Below are 14,839 nucleotides of genomic sequence, written 5' to 3' on the forward strand. Positions count from 1 at the left end.
AGGCACATGACTGCAAATTAAAGCGATGCATGTAGTAAATTTATGACGGTAGTGGAATATAAGCATGTGGGTATTTTTGAGGTAGAACAAGTTCTCATGATTTGCATATATACAAGAGAGTGTCTAACGTAAATTATAACCAGTGCAATGACATTACTGTTCCTTTTTAGTAGATCAAGCATTATGGTTTGAGTCCAAGTGAAATAGTATGATTTATGGACCCAATAGCACCGCAACTTCTGCCACTGGAACATCTAATTTGCAATTAACCGAAAACGAAAAAAAACATTGCTCTCTGCTAGGCCGTCTGACGACAATGGTAGATCCGGAGCTTAACGGGAAGTTGTCATAAATGAATTACGAGACACAATCCAGAGCCAATTCGTACAGGATAGCCGTCGAGAGTGCCGCTGCCTCTCCCTTGTGTGGATGTGGCCCTGGCCTTGTGCGCTGGTTTTCGCACACGACCGAGGCGAAACTTCTCTAATTTCAACAAAGAAGTTACGTGGGATTTCTCGGTGTCTCAACAACAGCAACCACGTGAGATATTAGTCGATAATTTGCTGCAGATTACATAATGAAATGGTCACGTTCATTAAATCATCGAAGGAAGAGGAAAGAAACAACTTAGGTGAAATATTCGGGTGATTGTTAAACCCTAAATATTCTTGCAGATTTCGTTTATGCTTCACCTGCAACTCTAAGGTTCCAGTATTCCTAAAAACATCAATCTAAAAAAAATAATTCCATGAATATGAAGGCACTGCTGTCCTTTCTGATGTCTAAGGGGAAAAAAATCCCACCAAGGACCTTTACCCACCACAATACGCGCATTATATAAACCACACGACCAAGTTGCGTGTAAAGCTTAATGCAATTTAAGCAGAAAGTTCATGAATGTTAAAACTAAAGTGAAAAGTCAACAACGCTGTTTACTATTTATCGAGAAAGCGTTCGCAGACAGTGCAAGGACCGATACACAGTAATGAACTGGAGGCACGGCTGCAAAACACATGAAATGTAAATTCTTTTTAGTTCCTGATTATTTTTTCCAAGTTCCTCTGATCCTGAGATTGGAAAGGTCATTGTAGTTTCTTAGTAATTGAAATGAGTGTTAGTAGTAGTAGTAGTTGTTGTAGTACTATAATTATTATCATCATCATTAGCATTGTCGCTGTCACTATTATCTTTAGCATATTTTTGTCTTGATGTTATTAGAAAGATATGTAAGAAATACCCATGACACGTCACAGAGAAACAGACCACAAAATTTCCTATCACTCTCTCTCTCTCTCTTTCTCTTTCTCTTTCACAGTGTGCTGTGTGGTGCAACGGTAGCGTTCTCGTCTAGCAATCTTGCTGACCTGCGTTCGAATCCCTCGCCGCCAGTGGATGGTAAACCCGGCCATTCCTTGCACACAGGGGATAGTTTAGAAGCAAAATAAAACAGACACAATGTCACACCAAGAATATCCATTGTAATAAATGGAATCAAAACTAAACTTTTAAACTTTAAAACTTTTAAAACTTCTCTTTCTCTTTCTCTTTCTCTTTCTCTTTCTCTTTCTCTTTCTCTTTCTCTTTCTCTCTCTCTCTCTCTGTTTTATTTTGTTCTTTTCTCTTTTCCCGCTGTTATTTTCTTGGTAAGATTTTTCCCAATAAGCAAGATGCAGTCACATGTCACTGTAAAACCTTTTTCGACAGGTGAAATCACACATTCTCATAACTATTTTCGCCAAATGATGCAATAACCTAGGCCGTCCTTGCCTTTGGAAAAATACCTCGGCACATTTTCCAAGAGGGAGCGAACGAACGAGGAAAGCGACGTGGATAAAGACGAAGGAGAATAAGAGGATTTTCGCGTCTAAAAAGACCCCAAAAAAGGATTCTAAATTTGTGCTGAAGCAAGATGCAAGCGAGAGGGGAAAATTATGCATAGGAAAATGAAATCTGGCATTTATATAAGCAATTTCAGCTATTAAACTATAAAACATTTTCCCGCAGGCATTCACATCGCTTCATTTGCATTCCCATGAAAGCAAAATACTCCACAATGTAATAAACGGCTTAGTAAATGAGCTTGTCGGCTGTGGCAAATGGTCACGTGACGCTATTACAAAATACAGGCGATATTTTTATTTGTTCGTCGAAGTATTGCCTTTGTTGCTGTGACCATAACTACACCTCTCTTCATGGTTATATTTTTCTTGCTCTTTATTGTATTAGGATTTTTAATTTATGATGATGTTCAGTCTTCATTAATTTAACGAATTGCAAAGTGTTATGATAAGGGATAATAAAGATAGAGGAAAACAAAGGTACTGATGATTTTATACATACATGTATAAGTACGCTCTCTCTCTCTCTCTCTCTCTCTCTCTCTCTCTCTCTCTCTCTCTCTCTCTCTCTCTCTCTCTCTCTCTCTCTCTCTCTCTTAATAACTTAGGGCATCCATACACGGAAAACAATCTCGGTAAGAGTAAGTAGGAAGGGAGAAAACCAAAATATTGGGAATATAAAATTGTGCCAAAGCATGACCAAAGATAAATTATCATGTTGATAAAACTGTAACCACAAAAGGCTCAGATTGTTTTCATAGTTTTATTGTTCTTGTTCTTTATAGTATAAGGGTTCTCCAATAAGAATGTAAGATAATGTTCAATTCTCATTCTTTCATGAATTACGAAGTGTTGTAATATAATAGAAGATAACCAGGGTTCCGATGGCTTTTAAGGAAAATAATATTTTCTCTATCTCTCCTTTTCTCTTTCTCTCTCTCTCTCGCTTTCTCTTTATCTCTCTCTCCCTCCGCCCTTCCCCTCTCTCTCTCTCTCTCTCTTTCTCTTCCTCCTCCGCCCTCTCTCCCTCTCTCTTTCTGTCAGTAATTTAGGCTATCCTATTCTCGATAAAACAGAAGTAGAACAAAGAGAAATTTCGCGGCTGAGAAGACCAAACGCAAAAAAATAGTAATACTAATAAAAAAAATATACTGGGAATGCAAAACTGCGGCAAAACATGTTCAGCGGGAGAGGGGGATATTATGTAAACAAAATGTAACAACAAAGTTTATTTAGCAATCATTCACATCACTTCATTTGTATTCCCATTAGCAGCAAAATAATCCACGGTTTGGAAAACATCGTTCAGTAAAAGAGATTGTTGGCTTTAGCAAATAGTTACGTGATGCAAATGCTGAGAAGTGCTTTTTATTTGCTCTTTAAATTATTGACTTTGTTGAAGAGATCCCCATTACAAATTCGTTTTCATAGCATTAGCATTGTATGAATAATGAAAAGAGAACAACGCGCACATGAATGATTTTCACTGAACGAGTGCATTCTTTGAAGATTAACCAGGCAAATTAAACGCAGGTGTCAGGCCTTTTCTGGGGGAGCAGACACAAGGTGCTAGCTCACTTGTCGGAGCCGAAGGGCAGCGCTGAGTGGGAACTCATGTGGAGCTTGAGCTTGCACCAGCCGTCATAGAGCTTTTGCAGGTCCTCGGGGAGCTGTGGCACGGGCAGTGGGGCGCAGGATCTACCGTCGAGATTCCTGTGACGGAGGCCAGCGACGCGCACTGCGACCTCTCGTCCCTGCCCGGCCCGCTGTACCTCATCCCCGCCCTTGTGTCGGGAAGGGCGTCTTTGGATGTGTCCCCTTCGTCCCTCCTGGTGTACGTTGTCTCGACGTCCCCTGCCCCTTTCTCGGGCGTCCCAAATTGGGCTTTATTTTGACTTCTTAAAAAGCAAATAAAGCGACACACTCATACAAATATTTAGTAAAAGTGTTATTTGACCAGCTGCTAAAGTCAACAAGCTCATTTACAAAGCGGTACATTCCACTGTATTATTTTGCTGCTAATGGCTATACAAGCGAAGTGATATGAATGCTGCGGAATAAGAGGTGAACGATTTTTATATTTAAATTAGTCGGTACGGTTGCTATTTGTCCTACTTCATCTTTTTGTTCATCATTTTCTTGTTCCTCTTGTGTAATGATTCAGCGCAATCTTTCTTTTTATCTCTTCGTTGTTCTCCACGTTCGCTCGTTCGATTTTTTTTATTAAGGATATAGCCCAGACCATTGACTCGGACTGCGGAAAGTCGTTATAAGTATGTGCAATGAATTAGTGTCTGACAAACATTTACAGAGGCACGCGACTACATCTTACCAACTGATACAAAATCTCATTCGTTGTATAACGCTGGTAAAACGTAACGGAGGCAACAATGAAATAACGTAAAAGGACTGATTGTGAGGAGGTACGTCGGTAGTGCAACGTATGCTTGTGGGTTTTTGTGAGGTAGGAAAAAAAAACTAATTCTAGGCCCTTTTTATGAGGAAGCTAAGTTCAGTCATACATATACCTTTATTCCTATTGCTTAACCTTCATCTGTGAATGCTTCTCGGAAAATGTATCGGGATATTTTTCGTAACTAAAGAAATATCCGAGTTTGTTTTCATCATATTGCCAAGAGGTTTATCAATCCTGATAACTGATGATAAAGTGGGTAAAGGCGTGGACAACAAAAATAAAATTAATGATTATAACGACGTACGACAAACTCCCCATGAGCTCGCGCTGCCGCCTTGTGTGCTCGATCCCTGTGTCCGCCCTGCAGTTAAGGCTTGAATTCTCCTGCGTTTAATTTGCATAATTAATCTAAGAGGTATGCATGCTTCCAGTGAAACTCATCAATGCGCGTATTGCATGCATTTTCTTTTATCTTGAAGTGTGTAATGTTGCAATTTATGGAGTGATTGCGCTTTATTTTGAAGTCGACAAGCTCCTTTACAAAATGGTGTATTCCTCTGTGTATCGTTTTATTGCTAATGGGTATACAGTTGAAGATATATGAAATATTGCGAAATAAAAAAATATATAGTTTTCATATTTGAAATCGCCTACACGGATCCCTTTTGTTTTATTTGTTCAGTTATTTTTTCCATAATTTTCCTCTCTGTCTTTGTGTAATGATTCAGTGCATTTTATATTTCCTCATTGTTTTTCATGTTTGTTCGTTCACTCTTGGACGATATATTGAAGTACGTTTTTCCGAATTATTTTCTGGGTTATTCAACCATACTTCAAAAACGCGTTATAAGAATGCGCGATGACTTAGTTTGTCTGGCAACTATTTACATGATTGCATCTTGCTAATTGATGCAAAATCCCACTCGGGGCATAAAGATGGTAAAGCGATAGTGAAATACCGTAGAATAATGATTGCGAAGAGTTACGTTGTCTATGCGTACTTGTGGGTATTTGTGATTTAGAAGAAAACAAAAATCATGAAGAACCTAAAATCACAGTATGCCCTTTCATGATCTGCTTGTATACACGAACATTTCTAACGTAGATAGTGATAAATGCAGTTGCGTTACTTTCCTTTAAAGTACTACAGAATAGAGTATTTTATACGATTCGCAAGGAATACGTTTCGATACTAATTTGTCCTAATATCAAGGGTCATATTAAGTAATTGCAAGCATTAAGATTGGGCCTAATATCACCGCACCTTCTTCTGTCACTGGAACATTTAATTTGCAAGCTAAACCTAGTACGAAAAAGCACTGCTCACTGCCAGGACGTCCCTGGGACGGCAAAGGCAGATCAGGAGCTTCACAGGAAGTAGTCCGAATATGAGGCTCAATTAAGATGATTCCTGGCCTGGCTGCCACTCGCTCGAGCGTGAGCCCTCCTGACCTCGTTTGAAATATACCTAAGAAATTAGATAGAATTTCAATAGCCTCATAGTCAAGTTCAGCGAGCCTCTCGATTCTCCCGGTATTCTCTCTCTGCAACTGCAAAGGAGATTCAGAAACGGTTAAGGAATTGCGAGATACAATCAAAAGCCAAATCGTACGTGATGGCCGTCGAGAGTTCCGCTGCCTCTCCCTTGTGTGGCCGTGGCAGAACTTTAAAAAAAATAATAATAATGGAAGAATTTACATGATATTTCTCAATGTTTCGGTAACAGCAACCACGAAAGATATCAGTCGGGGTTCTGGAACAGATTACATGGTGAGGTGGTCGCTTAGCTTATCCAGCGCGCTAATTATATCGAGGAAATTGGAAAGCCATGGTTATTGGATTCGTCAGATGTCGAAATATTCCAACAAATTTCGCTTTTGATTTTCCCAACTCCAACATTCCGGTATAACTAGGTGGAAGGACTTACTTAAATAATTATCTCCTTTACAGTATATTTCAAGAATCAAGAATCTCTATGTCTAAAGTAAAAACCTCATTACAGACCGGTACTACGATAACATACTTCATTAACCGCAATCTTGCGTACAAGACTTTAGACAATTTAAGTATCCACAAATATAAAAGGATTAGTGGTTTTTACGAGAAAGCGTCCGCAGGAAATGCAAGAAGCGACATGAAATAATGACCTGAAGTCACAACGACAAAACACGTAAATGTTTCTTCTCTGACCTCGCGATGGGATTGGAGAGATCGTGGCACGGTTTCTTGATAACCCGGAATGAGCGTTGTTGTTAGTATGTAGTTTTTATTATTGTTGTTGTTTTTATTATTATTATTATTATTATTATTATTATTATTATTATTATCATTATCATTATTATTATTATTATTATTATTATTATTATTAGCATTATTATTATTAGCATTATTACTATTATTAGCATTATTATTATTATTAGCATTATTATTATTATAAGCATTATTATTATAATTAGCATTATTATGATTAGCATTATTATTATTGTTAGTTTGTTGTTATTATAAGCATTATCATTATAATTAGCATTATTATGATTAGCATTATTATTATTGTTAGTTTGTTGTTATTATTTTTATTATTGACATTGTTATTATTTTTTGTGTTATCATTAGGATTACTATTTTTATCATGATTATTGTTTTCATTATCATTATCATTGTTGGTGTTGTCGTTCTTATTGTTATTATCATTATTGTTTTTTTTTTATTATCATTACTATTGTTATTATTATTATCATTATTATTATTATCCTTTTCATTATTGTTATGATCATCATTACTATTAATGTAATTATTATTATCATCTTTACCTTACTGTTATCTTTATTATCATTATTAACTTTATTATTTTCTCATCTTTATTATCGCTATTGTTCGCTGCTGTTGTTGCCGTTGTAATAATACTAATAATAATTAGTAGTAGTAGTAGTAGTAGTAGTAGTATTGTCATTATTATTATTATTATTATTATTATTATTATTATTATCATCATCATTTTTATCATTATTATTATTATTATTATTATTATTGTCACTACTACTACTATTACTATTATTATTATTATCACTATTATTATCATTAATATTATTACTATTGTTACATTTATCATTATCATCATCATTATTCAATTTTTCTCATAGTGATGATTTTCCTAATTTCTTATCTTGTTTGCCAACAGTAATAGCACATGGAAATTATGAAAAATATGATAATATAAAAATGTTAATGAAAGATAAAGATAATATCTAAAACTTTAGTAATAAAAACATTGATAATCGCTAACATTAAACATCGCATGAATATATGGAGACTGTATTTGTACTTGTACCAATAACAAAAATGTCTGTGTTTGTGATGTATGTCGATAGTGTTGTGTGTGATCTGTGAAATGCTTGCGGTTACGGTATATACCTAAATAAGTAACCTGCACTGGTATTATTTACGTTATTTACCTAAATAACGTAAATAATACCAGCCTGTTCCGTGCTACAGAATAAAGCAACGTACATAACCCACAAGGAATAATTCAAATAGACCCTAATTGTTTGATTGCGTCTTTGCCAGCATTGTAGGAGTGGCCAAGCAACATAATATCACAGACGGGCCTTATCGCATCGCTCGAACACCTCATTCGCAACCTGCAACGAGATGGAGAAAATATTGCTCGCTGCCACTATCTATCCTGCGATCCAGACCGCCCTTATCCGGCCAGTGCATGATCAGGAGCTTCACGAGGAGTTCTCTGAGGCTCACTTGAACAAAATTCTTGGGCTGGCTGCCTCTCGCCTGAGCTCTGACCTCTTTCGAAATATGGCTGAGAAATTCGAGAGGATTTTGAAAGTCTCGTTGTCATTGTCGATTCTCTCGATATACTCTTTCTACAACTGCGAAGGAGATTCGGAAATTATTGAGAAATTGCGAAATATAATTTAGAGCCAAGTTGTATACAGCGGCACTTAGAAGAGGACACGTTAACAATATTGCTAGCTCTTTACCGAGAAAGCCTTCGCAGTGCAAGAAGCGAAATGCAGTAATGACATATTCTGGCAAAACACATGTAATGTAAAAAAGAAAAACATTTTATTTTTTTTTTTCGAAGGTAACCATGTCCCGCGTTGTTATCATCATTATTATCTATTATCATTATTTTTGTTGTTGTTTTTATCATTATCATTATTATTCTTAGTATTATCATTATTATTATTACTATTATTATTATCATTATTATTATCATTATTATCGTAATTTTGCTGTTGTTGTTATTGTTTTTTTGTTGTTTTTATTATTATCATTATTATTACTATTATTATCTTTGTTGTTGTAGTTTAATTTTTATTATCATTATTATCATTATTTATTCATTTATTTATTTATTTACTTATTTATTTATTTATTATTAATAATAATATTATTGCTATTACCATCATCATTACTATTATTATTATTATTATTATTATCATCTTAATCATTAGTATTATTAATGTTATTGTTATTATTAATTATATCATTATTACTATTACTATTATTATTATTGTTATTATTATTATTACTGTTATTATTATTATCATTGTTATTATTATTATTATTATTATCATCATTATTATTATCATTGTTGTTATTAACATTATCATTATCATTATAGTATTGTTATCATTATTATTGTTGTTGGTAGTGTTATTTTTGCTATTATCATTGTTATTATTTTTTATCAATATCATTGCCATCGTTATTTTTTATTATATTTTTGTATTATTATTATTAATAGTAGTAGTAGTAGTAATCATTATTATTATTATTATTGTCATCATTATCATTATCATTGTTGCTGTCAGTATTATATTTTTTATTACTATCATATCAGTGTTATTGTCATTATCATTATTGTTGTCATTTTTATCGTCCGCACTATATCTATCATTATTTGCATTATCATCCTCAGAAATCCCCTTCTATTTCCCTTTTTTACGTAATTCGTTGCTGTTTACGTCACTTCATATTAATTATTTTCCTCTGGGTTATATATTTTTTTCCAATAAGACTCGGTCACAAACAAACTAAAACATCATGGATTCTTGCAACGACTTTTCGCTAAATGATTAAAAATCTTTGGCCATCTTTGCTTCAGAAAAATAGTTCGAACAAAAGAACGTGGGGAGAAATTTGGATACAGACGAAGGGAAATAAGACAAAAAAAAGAAAAAAGAAGAAGAAAAAAAAAGAAAAAAAAACAAAAAGAATTTCAATCGGATGCAAGCAGAATGCACGAGAGAGGGGGAATTATGTGCGATTTCAGAAACGCTTTTAATTCTTTGTATTTCGGAAGCATTTATAACGCTTCATTGTATTCTCATTTGCAGCTAAATAATCCTCGGTGTAATACATCGCTATGTAAATGAGCTTGTTAGCTTTGGCAATAATAACGACTGGTTATTTCTTCCTCTCACTCTCTTATCTAAAACCTATTATATTCAAAACTAATTGTCCGTTTGTTTATTGACCTTTGTGTGATTATCTTGGCAAAAACATTTTCATAATACTGTCTTTTCAATTTATTACTATTACGTATGATGAAGGTTCATCAGTAAGAGTGAGCCCTCATCTTGTGCCTGCTCTCCTATTCAATACCGAACGTCTCTAGCGTTTAATTTGCATGGTTGGTTTCAAAAGAACGCTCGCTTCCAGTGAAAGTCATCAGAGTGCGTGCCGGTCTTCAGTTTTCAGTATTTGATTTTCTCCATTCTGTAACGTATGCATGACTGAAGTTCAAGTCATTAGGAAAATGTACCTTTATCTTAATTCCTGTTGATGTTCCTTTACACTATTAAACTCAATAACAACTATGAAAACTATTTTGCAATGGCGATCACTTCAACAAAGATAATAATTCAAAGAGCAAATACTAACACAGGCACCAGTTTTTAGCATTAGTATCATGTGACTATTTGCCAAAGCTAACAAGCTCATTTATTGAACGATATTTTCCACTGTGGATTATTTTTCTGCTGATGGGAATAAAAATGGAATGATGTAAATGATTCGGAATAAACAGTCTGAGCCTTTTGTGGTTACAGTTTTATCAACATGATGATTTCTCTTTGGTCATGCTTTGGCACAATTTTATATTCACAATATTTTTGTTTTCCCCCTTCCTGCTTCCTCTGACCGAGATTGTTTTCCTTGTATGGATACCTTAAGTTATTAAGAGAGAGAGAGAGAGAGAGACAGAGAGACAGAGAGAGAGAGAGAGAGAGAGAGAGAGAGAGAGAGAGAGAGAGAGAGAGAGAGAGAGAGAGAGAGAGAGAGAGAGAGAGAGTTTTTGAAAACCATCAGTACCATTGTTATCCTCTATTTTTATTATCCCTTATCATAACACTTTGCAATTCGTTAAATCAATGAAGACTGAACATCATCATAAATTAGAAATCATTATACAGTAAAGAACAAGAAAAATATGACTATGCAAAAAAATGTAGTGATGGTCACAGCAACAAAGGCAATACTTCGAAGAACAAATAAAAATATCGCCTGTATTTTGTAATAGCGTCACGTGACCATTTGCCAAAGCCGACAAGCTCATTTACTAAGCCGTTTATTACATTGTGGAGTATTTTGCTTTCATGTGAATGCAAATGAAGCGATGTGAATGCCTGCGGGAAAATGTTTTATAGTTTAATAGCTGAAATTGCTTATATAAATGCCAGATTTCATTTTCCTATGCATAATTTTCCCCTCTCGCTTGCATCTTGCTTCAGCACAAATTTAGAATCCTTTTTTGGGGTCTTTTTAGACGCGAAAATCCTCTTATTCTCCTTCGTCTTTATCCACGTCGCTTTCCTCGTTCGTTCGCTCGCTCTTGGAAAATGTGCCGAGGTATTTTTCCAAAGGCAAGGACGGTCTAGGTTATTGCATCATTTGGCGAAAATAGTTATGAGAATGTGTGATTTCACCTGTCGAAAAAGGTTTTGCAGTGACATGTGACAGCACCCTGTTTATTGGGAAAAAAATCTTATCCAGAAAATAACAACGGTAAAAAAGAGAAAATAATCAAATACAATAGAGAGAGAAAAATGAGAACACTGTCACTATGTGTGGCTTATGTGACGTTTCATTGACATTTCTTATATATCATTCTAATAATAATAAAAGCAATAATATTAAAGATAACAATGATAATGATGAAGATGTTAATAAAAATAATAATGGTAATATTAGTAACAATAATAATAGCGTTCATTTCAGAAAACAAGGAACTGACAGGGCGGGATTAGAGGAATTTGGTAAAAATAATTAGGAATTAAAATACTTTTACATGTGCCTTTTACCGCGGTGCCTTCATTTCATTACTGTATCGGTCCTTCGATAAAATACACGCAGCCTTGTTGACTTTTCCCTTTATTTTTTAAATTCATGGATAACTTTCTGCTTAAATTGCAACTTGACCTTTCCTCTGAAACATCGAGAAAGACGACATTACATTACTTAGTAAATAGAGGAATTGTACTCAATAGTGACTACAGATTCGTGGGATCTCTTTTAAAGATCATTTTTACTTCACCCACCTATCTATATCGGAACCTTCGAGTTATAGGTAAAGCAGAAACGAAATCTTCTGGAATATTTCGATATCTGGTGGATCTAGCATCCGTATATTTGATTAAAGCTGTTTTCCAATTTCTCCATCACTAATATAATAACCTCGTTTGGTAAACGACCTCCTCGCCTTGTAATCTGCAGCAGAGCCTCGACAAATATCTCACGTGACTGCTGTTGCTGAGGCACCGAGAAATTCCTCGTAACTTTGTTAAAGTTAGATTTTTTTTTCTTGGTCCTTAACCATTTCTGAACCTCCTTTGCAGTTGCAGCGGCTTCCTGGTCTTGACTATGAGACTATTAAAATCCTCTCGAATTTCTCTGGCATACTTCGCTCGAGGTCAGGGCTCACGCTCGAGCGGGTGGCAGCCAAGCCAAGCCATGAGGTGTATCACTGACCGAAGGAGAGGTTACGGTGATATTAGGCCCATAGATTATGTCATTTCATTTGGCTTGCAATGCTGAGATATGGCCCTTGATATTTGGGCAACTTGGTATCGAAATGTCCTCCAGATAGGTCGTATGAATTACTTTATTCTGAAGAGCTAAATAGGGACAGTAATGTCACTGCACTGGTCATTATCTTTGTTAGATATTTCCTCATATATAAGAAGATCATAGCAGGGCATATTGTGGATCTAAGCTCATCATGAGAGTTTTTCTACCTCACAAATACACACAAGCACGCGTGGCAGTACCGACGTAACGCATTTTAAGTAATTTCACTGCTGCTTACGTCACGTTTTACCAGCGTTATACATTGTGTGATTTCGTATCAGTTAACAGACAAAACCATCACGCATTCCTATTACGACTTTTCTTAGAATGATTTAAAATAACCTGGCTATATCCATAATTCAGAAAAAAATACCTCGATATATCCAAGGGTGAACGAACGAATGTGGAAAACAATGAGAAGATAATAAAAAAAAAAAAATTGCGCTGAATTATTGCACGAGAGAAGGGGAAATGATGAACAAAAAATAGACAAAGGAAATAAAACAAATGGCATCCGTGCAGGCGATTTCAAATATGAAAAACTTTCACTTTTATTTTGCAAGCGTTCATATCGCTTCAATTGTATACCCATTAGCAGCAAAATAATATAGTGGAATGCGCCGCTTTGTCACGCGACGCTAATACTAAATACTTTTTATTTGTGTGGCGTTTTATTTGCTTTTTGAATTATTGAACTTGCGACATCAATAGCATTCTGGCTCATCAATAGGAATTCAAAATGAAGCACATCGTCATGTATGATAAAAGTTCATTCCTTCTTCGATAACAAAATAATGCACCAAAAGATAAAAGAAAATAGTGGCAATAAGCGCAATGATGATTTTAACTGGAAGCGTCCATACAAATTAACTATGCAAACTAATTCATTAGCATAAGTCACAGGTTGTTAAACCGACTTTTTGAAGTATGATTCAATATTCCTAGATATTTACTTAGTTCTGAAAATTATTTCGATACATTTTCCGAGTAGTATGAGTAGTACTTTTATAACAATTTTTGCTTTTCACGAATAGCGATTCGTCATAAGAATTCAAGATAAATTATATATTCGTCATCCCCTCATAAATTACAAACGATACACTGTAAGATACGACACCAATAATTTTCACTGCATATTTATCAGATAGACTAAATGCAGGAGACATCAGGCCTCGTCTGGGAGAGCGGACAAAAGGCGCGACCTCACATGTGGAGCCGAAGGGCGGCAGCGCTGAGTGGGAGCGCGTGTGGAGCTCCCACTCCCACTCCTCGGGGAGTCGTTCGGACGAGGCCATCACTTCCAATGGGAGTTACCAGTTGGCTTCGGCAAAAGTTACCTGATACTAATGCTGAAACGTGTTGCCGGTGTTTATATTTGCTCGTTAAGTTACTGACTTTACTCATTCGTTTTCGCCCTTTCTTGGGCGCCCCGCTACCCGTCCCGCGACCCCTGGCGTCGCCTGCGACGGCTCCTCGACCTCAGACGGCGACTAGGAAAAGGCATCGTCCGAACAGCTCCCCAAGAACCTACAAGTGCTTCGTCTGCCAAAAGCTCTACGACAGCTGGCACAAGCTCAAGCTCCACATGAGCTCCCACTCAGCGCTGGCCTTCGGCTCCGTCGGGTAAGCTCGCGCCTTGTATCCGCTCTCCCAGGCAAGGCCTGACGTCATCTGCGTTTAGTTTGCTTTACTACACTGCACTTTTCCAGTGAAAAATATCAGTGTATTGTCTCTGTGTGTTTTTCCTTACTTTGTATCAGTTGTAATTTATGAAGGAATGAAGTTTGATCATGCACGAAGCTGCACTTTATCTTTATTCCTATTAATGATCCGTTATCTGTGAATTCTACTCTGCAAATCGAAGTATTTCCCGCAACTAAGGACATTTACAAGATTTTCAAATCAAACTTCGAAAAGTAGGTTTATCAGTCCTGATAAAAGACCTCATCCGATGAATAAGGCCGTCCTTGCCTCAGAAAAATAACTCGAACAGACGAACGTAGAAAGCATTTTGAATGAAGACGAAGGAGAGTAAGAGGATAAGGAGACTGAAAAGGCAGTTGATCAGGAGCTTCACATGGAGTTGTCTGAATTCGGGGCTCAGTTAAGGACATTCTCGGCCTGGCTGCCTCGCCCTCTCAGCTTGAGTGCGCCATCACTCCGCAGCCGCTTCGCCCCCCATGAGGATCCTGGGCTGTCCGCTCCGCAAAGCCTAAATGCTGGCGTTCGCCTGCCTTGCATCCTCATCCTCTCGACTGTAAGGTGCCATCGAGTCTTCTATTTGTTTTTTGTCCTTTTTTTTCAAGAAGTGGGCGCGCACTGCTACGCACCTGCACAAGGCTGGTACTTCACCCACCATTTGCGATATGCCTTCTCGGCTCGAGTATGACCTTGAAGGCGCGGCCAACGCCACACGAGCCGCTAGCGACTAAGACTCCAACCTGGCTGCGGCTAAGTACCGCAGACATTTAGTCCAATAACCACTGAAGGATTAAAG

Source organism: Penaeus chinensis, chromosome 28, assembly GCF_019202785.1.
Source record: "Penaeus chinensis breed Huanghai No. 1 chromosome 28, ASM1920278v2, whole genome shotgun sequence".
In the NCBI taxonomy this organism is placed as follows: Eukaryota; Metazoa; Arthropoda; class Malacostraca; order Decapoda; family Penaeidae; genus Penaeus; species Penaeus chinensis.